Source organism: Anthonomus grandis, chromosome 2 (genome assembly GCF_022605725.1).
Source record: "Anthonomus grandis grandis chromosome 2, icAntGran1.3, whole genome shotgun sequence".
NCBI lineage: Eukaryota > Metazoa > Arthropoda > Insecta > Coleoptera > Curculionidae > Anthonomus > Anthonomus grandis.
This window is the reverse complement of record NC_065547.1, coordinates 19,736,658-19,748,736: the sequence shown is the minus strand read 5'-3', so window position 1 is coordinate 19,748,736 and position 12,079 is coordinate 19,736,658. Positions and strand designations below refer to the sequence as shown.

Here is a 12,079-nt window from a genome sequence, read left to right as displayed (position 1 = left end):
TGAATTGATTGATTGCTAGCAATAAAATTCTATAAATACTCGTATGTGTAAATTATATGTAAATAAATTGGAAGCAATGTTCCATAATTCAAACAAATTAAATCTCCTCATATAATCTAACTATTGCAATGTAATGAACTAAATGAAAGTGATAAAACTGGATGAATGAAATAAAGTATATTGGATTTACAATTAATAATAATTAAGAATAAACTTTAAATAAGATGCAAAAAGATTGTAAACTTTTTTTGTCAAGACCTTTCAAATTTTATTCGCTTTTAGTTTGATAATTTGACAATATTAAAAGCAATTCTCCAGCCTCAATTTGATTATTGCTCTACCTTTTATATTAATCTAATGTGTAGTTTAATAGAGGTATGGATGTAAATAATAATAAGGTAGGAATTATTTACATCCATACTAATGGTAACGAAATATATACTCTCTTTTCTAACAATCTCTTTTTTCGCAATTTTTAACATCAGATAGGCCCATCAACAATACTATAAAGAGCCATTTATTTGAAAATGAGCGTCGACGCGTTATGGTCGGGACACACATGCCCGCAACGAGTCCACACCGAGCACGCACCGTAGCACGGCCGTGTCTCGGTTGTGAATTGTCGTTCGTAATCATATGAAGTAGTCTTAACATGACCGCACCGTGCCCGTGCGCCGACTCCGCACCGAGTCCGCAACGAGCTAGAATAGTTTTGTTTTAAAAATCGACGGTGACGGACGACGGTGCGTTCCCGTAGTGATCATACAGCTGGAAATTAAAATGGAAATTGAGAAGCTATTAGTTTATAATAATTATTTTTAGCTATTTAGTTTTTAAATTTACATAAAAAAAGGTTACAAAGTTTAATTACCAATATTTTTACCACTAGATTATATATTAGTTGTTTGGGATTTTCGTCTTAGAAAATATTTTTTTACGGCGAAGAAACCAAATAACTAGTAAAAAAACATGAATTTGATACGATCTAGATTTTAGCGAAAAAGATGCAACATCTAAAAAAACTGGCAAATATGATCCATTAATTAAATTATTTAAATTGCCAGGGCTGTATTTTCCTGCCAATCTACGCTGCCCTCTACAGAACTAAAGATATCTTTTAGTTGTTCTCATATTGCGAATGCTGTATTTGTTGATCATTACCAAATTTCGAGTACATTTTTCTTTGAAATAAATTTAATGTACCAACCCAATTAAGTTTCGATCCAAACTAAATACTTTGAAGTGCGTCGTGACCGTCCAATGCGATGCGGGATGCGGCCGTGTGTCGGAGATGTGTGTTTTGGGAGATAACGCACCGAGACACGGCCGAGCTACGCTGCGGGCACGGTGCGGTCTCGGTACGGATATGTGTGGCCCGACCTTTACTAGAATGTTTTCAAAAAGCAAGAATTTTTGCAGGCACCGCGACGCGCTAATGACGTTGTGCTACCGATATTTGTCCCCGATCGCGCAGACTTGGGATCATTTAAATTTTAAAATATCACGTTAGTTATTGCATGAAGTTGAATTTATTTATTAATTTAACACTAACTATGATTAAGGGTAACTCCGTATATTGTTTGATTGATACTGGGTCCACCTGCTCTCTTATGTCAGAAAAAAACAGCAATTTAGTAGGCTGTAATGTGGAATATTGCGTTAAATTTTTAAAAGGTATTTTTAAAAGGTATCAACCTACGGTAAAATTGAGGTTATGGTAGAGTGCCAGAATATTTTAATAGAGATTTGTTTTTATCTTGTTCGAAATTATCAATTAGAATATAAGGCCATAATAGGTAGAGACCCGGTATATCAAAATGACATAACTATTTCAGTTGACAAAGGAAGTATTGATATAGTCCGTAATAAATCTACTCCAAATCGTGTTTATATCTTTTCGAGCCGAGCGGCGATATCATAAATCATGTTAAACAAACACTCTTAAATTTGAAGACTGTAATAAATTGTTTAAGCTGCTTAAAAAATCTAGAGAAATAATTACTTTTGGAAATACCGTACGTTGTGTTAAAACGAAAACATTTAAAATTGATGCGTAAACTATCGGCATTATAGACTATCCATAATTAAATGAGAAAAGGTCATACATTTACTTGCAGATTTATTACGCAATAATATTATTCAAGAGAGTCTAATGTATCGGTAGAGTAGCGAATAAATTCAATAAAACTTAAATGGGTCGTTTCTGAAAAAAAATCCCAAACTCGTCAATTTTAATATTTGGTTTGGGATTGTTCAACGTGAAAATTAAATATACAAGGTGACTTAAAAAAAGATATGACGTCATCAATATGTTTTTTAAATGGTAACCACCATTTTTTAATGCAGAATTCCATTCAATAAACCCTTGTCTACCTATGTAGATCGCATATCACTAAACCAGCGAGTTTAGAAGATTTGGAAAAATTTCATCTAGATAATAGCGAACGGGTAAAGTATAGTAAGGCGGGGCTCTATCTTGCTAAAAAAAGATCACCTTGGTGCTTGTCGAGTTCTTCCAAATCCGGATACAAAGTTATTAGAGCGGGGATAAGATCATTTTAAAGAAAGTCGAAATTCCTCTTACCAGTGAGAGTGTCATCAAAAGAGTCAGATCCTAAGACTCTTCCTTCCACTATACCGCACCACACATTGACTTTCTGAGGGTGTTGTGTATATTCTGTGAACCAATGAGAATTTTCGGTCGCCCAGTCGATGGTGTATTTTCTGCTCATATTTAGATTCTTAAATTTAAACCTTTCATTCGAAAATATTTTCATACCTTCGAAAGGGCCTTCATACTTAATATCTAGCTTAGCTAAATGGCTATTTCCCGATGGGTGAAATACGATGTCGCCAATGTTAATAATTTTGTTAGATTGTCTAGCTTTATCAAACAAATTCTTTGCGTCGTCAGCTTGCTTTCTAAAACGTGAGTATCTCAGCTATCAATCATTTTCTAGACTTTTAGGTACGTCGAGATTTGGAACAGATTCGATCAATGTTTTAATGTCTGGTATATTACCGCTTACGTCGGTCAATAAATTAACTGGAGAGAATTTGGTAGTCTTTTGTTCCGTAGTGTTAAGCGTTTTTATAATTTTAAAATAGTGTTCGGCCATTCTGACTTATTGTTACTGACCTCTATTCTTAATAAATTTAAGACCTTTTTTACATACCTCTCAACTTGGCGATTATCACGAGGTGCGCTTTTTGCAAATATATGTTGTCGAATATCCAACTCTTTTATCATTTGTTTTACCGATTGGTCGGTGAAATGTGTGCCTCGATCGCAAATAAAAGTTTTTGTTATTCCAAACATGCTAAGATACAATTTAATAGAGTTGCATTCTTATTCTCAGGACGCAAAAGCGACTTAAGAGGAATCAAAAACAAAAATTTGGTAAACAAATCAGTTACCAGTAACAAATGTTTATAGCTATCGATAGACACAGGAAAAGAGCCCACACAATTGGCATGAACCACTTGAAAAGGGATAAAGGATAAGGAATGAAAGGATAAACCTGGCTTAGGGCAGCTATAATCTTTGTTTACGAGGCATTTTAAACAATGAGAGCAATATTTTTTCACAAAATTAGCCATTTAAGGAGACCAGAAATAATGGTTAATTTTTGCAGGGCCCACGTGGCATTGTTCGTGGTAAAATAATTTTACCAAACCTAATCGCCTACCTTTTAGCACAAAAGCTTGATAGATGGGCGGCTTTTGTCCAGGATTTATTTTTCTAAAAAGAATATTATTTTGACAAAAATAATCTTTTGTAAGTTTGCTATTTGATATTTAACGTTTAATTTAATTATGTAATATTTAATGTTCGAAAAGATCTCTATATCTATTATTGCATCGGAGACCATTGTGGAATTAGCAACTACATAAAAACAAATATTAAAAGCTGTGCCATTATTTCCAAATCGTAAAATTGTTTTGCTAACACAAATATTATTGTTTCTATCCCTTTTAAAGTTTCTAAAGCCGGTTTAAGGTAACATTGCAACTTTTTTCCTTTATTTTCAGATATCAAACTACAATCTGCTCCCGTGTCTATCAAACAGTTAACTGACAGATTTTGTACAAAACTTTTGGTCTAAAGCTACATAAAAATAATGAATTTAAGAAGTAGAAGGTTGCTCACACTGTTTTTTACAGTAAGCACATAAAATGCTAAATTTTTGAAAAAAATACTTATTTTCAACGCGAGTATTCCCTTGTGTTTTTTAGGACAATTTCGACTAAGGTGGCCAGGTTTATTACATGCATAACATAGCCGTTGACTGATATTTAATTTGTTAATATCCTCAAATGGATAACTTTTTTTTAATCTACTTTTTTCGGTATTATGGACCGTTGGAGTTGAAACCTGATACCGTGACGTTTAACGTGAATATCGTTAGTATCTCGAATAATAATTTTCAAGATTTGACCCATGGTTAAGTTAAAATTTAATGAATTAATAAGAAAAAGTTTTTTTCTGGCATGCTCACAAAAGGAATCGGCCTTTTTGCTGATGTACAGAGCGACCTTGTGTATTGCTTGGCACAGATTGCACTTAGCTGGATATAAACTTGATAATTCGGTTCGAATGTTGATCCCAAGACTTTTGAACTGGCTTTCATCCAGAAAACTTTCTTTCGTTTCTCCAACCAAACCGCTTCCACCTCGTACCATCGGCTCGTGGCTAGACCACGAAAAAGTCTCTCCAAGTTTCTCCATTTCATCACACCACTTGGAGGCACCATCATCATCTTGGGCAGAATCAAAAACTGAGACACTCACTTCCGATGATACAGCAGGTTTCAGCGCGTTACTTCGTAATGATTTCAAAGAGTCCGTTAAGATTTTCACAAATTCTTCTTCAATAGTAATTGGCAGAATTCAGATATAGTACAAAGGCTAATACATTAGTACTAGGTGGGTACTAAAAATCTCAAAACAGTACAAAACATACTAGAAGTTGATGGTTTTATTGTTTGTACAATTGCGTGCATATTTATGTAGCATTTTTTTCCAGTTGACCAATTTTGTAATATTATTAATTTGTAAACCTTAAAATGAAATACCTAGAGAGAAAATATTTGGCCCTAAGAGTATTAAGAAATTGAGTATTATTAGTCAAGATATTTAATCGTGATCTTATTACTACAGGAAAACTTTTTTATTTTTAATATTTCTTTAAAAAAAGAATTAAAATATATTTTTATTTCAACAAATAAAAATATAGTTTGGCAAATGTTGACTATTTGGATCCGCAGCAACATTTGTCTATTGCTTTCGAGAAATAAATAATTTCTTGGTTATACAATACTGGTGAGTTCATGATGAGGACGAAACAGCATGTTGCTGATAAGATGCAATAAGGGTTTCTTTTTCTAATAAGCCGTTTGTATTCCAGATTCCATTTTATTCATGATCAATCAGTAGTCCATAACGAAATTTTAATGTGAAGAAAACACGTTTAAAAGACTTAAAGACAGGTGGATATTTCCAGTGACAAGACATGACAAGAAGTTGGATGGCTTAAAGTTCAATTATTGGTGAAGACTTTTCGTATTTTAAATATTTATTTACACTTTTTCATTCCGAGTCTGTCAAAAAAAAACAAAACAAGCAGTCTTATGGCATAATCCAAAGTTGCAAAACCGATAGAAGTATCGACGCGCCGTATATATATCAATCCGACGACAATTGAGTCAGTCTCAGTCAATAAATGTTTTTTGTTAAGACAGCTACGTTTTTTAGAACCAAATGAAGAAATAGTTTTAAGAAAGTTGCAAAAAATGATTCAACTATTATAATAAACGTATCGGTAATATTCTCAAGCGTATTTTAGTAGCTCTTCTATAGGTACTTTTCAACATTTTCAATTTTAACTTCTTTTAAAGTTTTTTCACATATTTATTTAAATGAAAAATCAGTCATATTTATATATCTATAAATTATGTTATCTTGCAATATTTCTTGAAACATTTTTTCAAGTCAAAAATCTGATTATTTCTGCAAAACTTTTTTTACTACGTAACTTACTAAGACGGGCTATATAAATACATTACGGTTCTTTGAAGCGTGGCACCCCAAGACCTGATCCCCTCTTTTCTCTGCATATAAACTATGGCCCTTCAACTAACCAGACCTAATGATAACATCTGATAATTTATAGTTTTTTTTAAGAATTCCTTCAAATTTTTTTTAATGAAAATACCTAAATGTGTCAATTTGGTCATATAGGTAACAATTCAATTTTATATTTGGCTGTATGGGCAGCGAAACGATGAAGTCTAGCATGTCACCTCTCAATACATTAAGAATTATCGATCCGTAAATAAAAATGTTAAAAATCATTTAGGATATACCAAGTGAATTCTAAAAATTAAATTGAAATCAAATCAAAATAATAACTAAAGGGTTCAGCTATCGATTTTCTGAAAACTGATTATGTGCAAAACCCAAAAAAAAAACCGATATAACGTATCTTATATAAGCTCTTAATAGTAAATTTAAATTACATTTAAATAACAGTAATAGAGATTTTTTTTAAAACAAAATACATCAAAAAATTTTTAAATCATTTAGGATATATCAAATTAATTCTAAAAATGAAATTTGAATCAAATCGGAACAATAGCTAAAGAGTTTAGTTATTGTAATTTCTTAACACTGATTAGGTCTAAAACATAAAAAAGATCATATGGGTTATCCTATATAAGCTCTTAATACTAAATTTAAATTACATTCGAATAATAGGTAACAGTAATAGAGTTAAATATTCGTATTTTTTTTTAACAAAATACATCAAAAACAATTTAAAAATCTTTTAAGATTTATCAAATGAACTTTAAAAAAAATGCACGAGGTGGAGATGTGTTGCGACGTGAATTGTACTACGATGTACGGCGGAACACATCTTCTCGAGTGACTGCCTGCACGTCGGCACCGCTGCTATGGCAAGTCAGGGCAGAATACTCTGGGACAGTGCACTGAACGCCAACCGAATGGCACTCCAACATTTTTGGTCTAATTTTAAATTATCACGCGATCCGTGCCGAAGAGATGAATGGTACTGGACCTATAGGTGTTTTTACGGAGCCTCCAGGGAACCAGGCGAAACCCTCTAGAAAGTGAAAAAAAAAATTAAGTCCAGACTGGCAGTTATAGTGACACTGTGGCGGGCATTAAAATGGCTGTAACAGACTATAGACACCCGGAAACACTCCTGAGCCAGGAACAAGATAGGTTGATTCAGGAAAAACTTGGAGAGGAAAGGCACTCTCTAGCGCCAGCCAGCCAGAATCCAGTCCACTTCCTGGGGACGTCGTTTTCCGCAGGGGTTCTATGTTTTACCTGCGTGACTGCGCATACTAAGGAGCGGCTGTCGACGACCATCGGCAGGCTCAAGAACTTCTTGGAAGCAGTTGAGCTTTAAGCTATTGAAGCCAAGGACCTTACCAAAAGACTAAAGGTCATTAACTAGTTCCCCGACCATGTCGAAGAAGAAAGGGTCAGGATCTGTCTCAAGGCACAGAACCCGGACTTAAAGACGGAAGACTAGCACTTCCTGAGCCGCAAGACAGAGGAGAAAGAGCAAATCCTGGCCTACTCCCTGGATGCGACATCATTCAAGGCCCTGGAGAAAGCAGACTTCAGGTTCGACTACCAACTGGGGAGGATGACCCTTAAACAACCCAGATGAACCAAAATGATGATGATGATCTGGTCGTGCGGATAAATCTGCACCACAGTAGGTCAGCAACTGCTGCACTCTGCAGGGCAATGGAGTCGCTTAACATTGCCCTAATTCAAGAGCCCTGGACCAACAAGCAGGTAATAAGAGGTCTTGAACATGTTGCCCGAACACTTATCTATGATAGGTCCAGCGACAGACCAAGAGCCGCTATTCTTGCTAAGAAAAACCTCCAAGTACTGCCCATGACTCTCTTTTGTTCTAGGGACGAGAGTGAGAATAATAAATAAGAAGGGGAGCCCGAAGGACTTGATGACCCAAGGCCCCCACCAACAGAGGCCGTAGAGAGACTAGTGAGAAGCTGCAGGTAATCAGGAACTGAGCTGATCCTAAGATGTGATGCAAATGCACATCATAACATTTGGGGGAGCACCAACATGAACCCCAGAGGCTAGTCACTATTTCAGTTTATAATGGCAAATACCTTGTAAACAAAGGTAATAACCCCACTTTTGTAACAAGACAAAGAAGTGCGGTTATAGACTTAACTGTATGTACAAATTACAAAAATAATTCTATTAAAATACGTTAGTTTCTCCATGGAGGAGAGTTGCTCGGATCGTAGATACATTTGTTTTTAAATTACGGGTGTTGACCGAGAAATAACAACTTATCGAAATTCGAAAAGAACCGATTGGAGTAACTTTAAGGTGGAACTCGACCACGAGCTAGAGCGGTTAGTATAAAGATAAGTGACACAAACAAACTAAATAAATACGTGGAGAAACTGACTGACACAATCGTTAAGTGCTACGAAAATAACAGCCCGTAAATGAAAAGGATTGCATCGAGGAAAACCGTGTAGTGGAGCCTGTAGTTTATACCTTGAAAAAAAGAGGAGGACTGTTTGGACTGTTGGAGAAAAGAATTTAACAAAGCCAAATACAGTGGAAGATGGAAAACCTATAAGACATCTCTAACTGACTGCAATAAGGGTCTAAGGCAGGCAAAAAGGAACTCTTGGAGGAAGTAGTGCGAGGAACTGGAAAGCGTTCTAAAATTTGCTATACTCCAAAAGGTACTCCAAGTCGCAAGGCTGCACGATTAGCTCCCTATGCAATGGCGATGGTGAGTATACAACCACAGGAAAAGAAACACTGACCGAACTTTTTCGGGTACATTTTCCTGGGTGCATTATAAAAGACAACAAAGCTGGCAGTTAGGACAGCACAGAACGACGTCAAAATAAAGCAGGTCGAGAGGACTAGGAAGCTGTCAAAAAAGTTATGACTTATGAGAAGATCAAATGGGCATCAACTCCTTTGAGCCAAACAATTAACATTCAATACTTGAAATACTTTGTAAAAAGTTTGGAAAGGAAGGAATTTTTTGCCTTTTTATAAATAATAAAAATCAAATATATTGGCAATAAAATTGTAAAATGCAATAAAATAAAAATACTAGAAAACAAATACAAATATTACCAAAGGATTAAAAAAAATGGATAAAAGGAATACGTTTACTTACAGTAAATGTTTTGTCCTCACTATTACAAATAAATTGAATATTTAGCATATAGTAAATTAGAACGTTTGTGTTCATATTTTATTTCTTACATAATTTATATATATTAATTTAATTATAATTTATATAAATATTAATTACTTAAGTATTTCTTGCACTTAAGGTTTCATTTTTTGATATTTTTACTTGATACTTAAATTGAACTACCTACATTTTCTTCTCGATCTGCCTTTGTATTCCATTACCTATTTTACTTCCTTCTTATCAATCCTCTCCCGTATTAATTCTTATTCGAAAATATGCAAACAATATACTTTACCTGTGCGAGAGAGATGCGAAGGCAGATTAAGAAAAAACACCGCCAAAAATGTGTGCGGACAATACGACTACGGACGAGAAGCAAATTAGCAGTGCAACTAAAGGCACGTGTATATCATAAAGCTGCAAAACCTCTCTTACCTTCCTTTTGTGCCTTACTGGGTAAGTCGAGTATATGTATATTTACAATTTATTAATTTGATATACATTCTATATTTATATTTAAAATAATTTACTATTATAATTTTACGTAATCTTTCTATAGACGAAAGGGTTCGGATCAGGGGATGACGGGGTGAGCGGGCTTAGTCTATAAAATTACATCCATCACAAATCTTGCCAAAATTTTCATCTGGTAGCTCTTATAGCCAAATTTTTCCTAAAGGAAATTGATTTTTGTATGCCCAGGACTTAAATCTAGGTGTTTTCAAATTGTCGGGTGCTGTACAGTGATAGTGATCACTCAGATAGACTGCAGGTGCTCTAGGCGATTTTTGTCCTTTAAAAGGTTCTGCAATTTCCTTTAAGCCTCCAGGGATGTAGCGGTCTTCAAACCATAGAAACGGACCCAAAACGGCGATTTTTGTCCTATTGGAAAGACCGAACTACCGACTCTGTCTGTTAAATGACTACTCCCGGTATTTGCTTTTTAAAAAGACAATTTTATTGAGAACGTTACAAACTAACTTACAAGCTAACTTGATTGACTCTTAATCTAGTTCTAATTGAAAATGTAAAAATGGGTTATATTTATAAATACATATTGATTACTTAGCATAATATAAAAATAAACACAGGAACAACGTAACGTGGCGGATTGAGTACCCGTAAGATGCTTCACAGGTTTTGGGTTTTTATAGAAAGATTTTTTTAGAAGAGCTTTTACTACTATATCTGTTCGGTGGTCCGAGTATAGGCTTGTTATTAAGTACCTATAATTTTTTTAAATGTACCTATTTGCAGATGTCAGCGCTGGAGGACTGCATTGAGATTTATAGGAAATCATAGGTACACAAAAATTACTCCGGAACAGTGCTACAATCGAATAAGAATTTGTATTTCACAGTGTTTGCATTTCACCAATGAGTGTTTCCAAGACGAATTCAGAAATCGTCTTCAATATGATGCTGTTCCAACAGTACAGCTAAATAATGGAGGTAAAATATAACAATTATTAGTGCATGAAAATAATTAAGAAGATTCAAGCATAGCTCTCGATTTATACTATAATGTTCCTATGTTGAATAGATATAACCATTTCCAAATTTTTATTTTAAGGTGATGGCGGAAGTGTCTCTTTTACAAATCCCAATGGGTCTAAACCAATAACAGTGGATGCATCTACTTAAACCGATTTTGAAGTTGAAATTGAAAAAAGAGGTAAAGCATTTTTTTTCCTATTTCAATATTTTGAAACAACTAAGCTTATCAGGCTCACTACATGTATGTAGCGTTGCCATTGTATGGCAATTGGTGTATTATCTATGATACCTCCGTCAGTGCTATTGTTTATAGGTCTTATGATAAAATCTTGTATAACATTGATTTTTTGAGGTTTATTTATAAGTTGATTTTCATTAAGATTATTTGTCGTGTTAGAGTTGAATGTACTTGTTGGCGGTTGTGGGTCAAAGTATTGAGATTCGGGTGGGTAAGGGTGGGCATAATTCGTTGGATTATCATGTATTTCAAAGAGATTTTCAGCCACATTTCGCAAAAAATCTAGGATATGGTTATTAACTTCACCAGGATTATTTATGATGCTTTCATTCTCTAGAGCATTAATTTGGATCCTAGAAAGTGCATCGGCATTGGTAGTTTGAGTGCCTTTTTTATAATTAATCTCTTAATCAAACTCTTCAAGCTTGAGACGCCATCTAATGAGTTTACTAGTTGGTTTTTTGAGACTAAAAAGCCAAACAAGAGGACGATGGTCACTATAGATTTTAAATCTTTTCCCAGAAAGATAGAGGCAGAAATATTTGCATGCCCAAGCAATAGCGAGAAGTTCTTTTTTAATTATGGAATATTTAGATTCACTATCATTGAGGGTGCGACTTACATAAGCAACAAGCTTATTATTTGGAACTTGGGACAAAACGGCTCCTATTGCAAAATTACTTGCGTCTGTGGTGAGAACAAAAGGTTTTTCGAAATCTGTCTCGATCGAAATCTTCGATTTGACGAATTCTGGGGAATGGACCACTTTTGCGTCTTTTTTCAAGTAGCCTGTTGGCTTGGTAATTTTTGCGAAATAAATAAAACGTCTGTAATAGCCTAGAAGACCAAAAAGGTTTTAATTGCCTTTGGACTTTTCAGAATTGGAAATTTCTGGATTGCAAATATTTTATCTGGATTTGGGTTGACTTCATCGGATGTTACTACCTGTGGGGGTGAGAGCAATAAATTTATGAGAGAAAAGGATAAAAAAATTAACATACCATAGGCTGATTCCTTTCTTCTATGTACACTTAAGCTGTCCGTCACTCCCGTTACCGGGATTTTGATTTTGGATCGGTATTTTCGATTACTTTGCCAAGGTTT

General features: G+C 34.6%; 2 protein-coding genes across 2 annotated transcripts in view; one reads left to right on the top strand and one right to left on the bottom strand.

The window, feature by feature from the left end:
- LOC126750624 (uncharacterized) overlaps positions 1 to 12,079 on the top strand; it is a 353,062-nt gene that overhangs the window by 122,659 nt on the left and 218,324 nt on the right. The gene's annotated exons all lie outside the window — the stretch shown is intronic.
- The window catches only part of LOC126750620 (homeobox protein ceh-37-like), a 152,390-nt gene that overhangs the window by 12,283 nt on the left and 128,028 nt on the right, over positions 1 to 12,079 (bottom strand). The gene's annotated exons all lie outside the window — the stretch shown is intronic.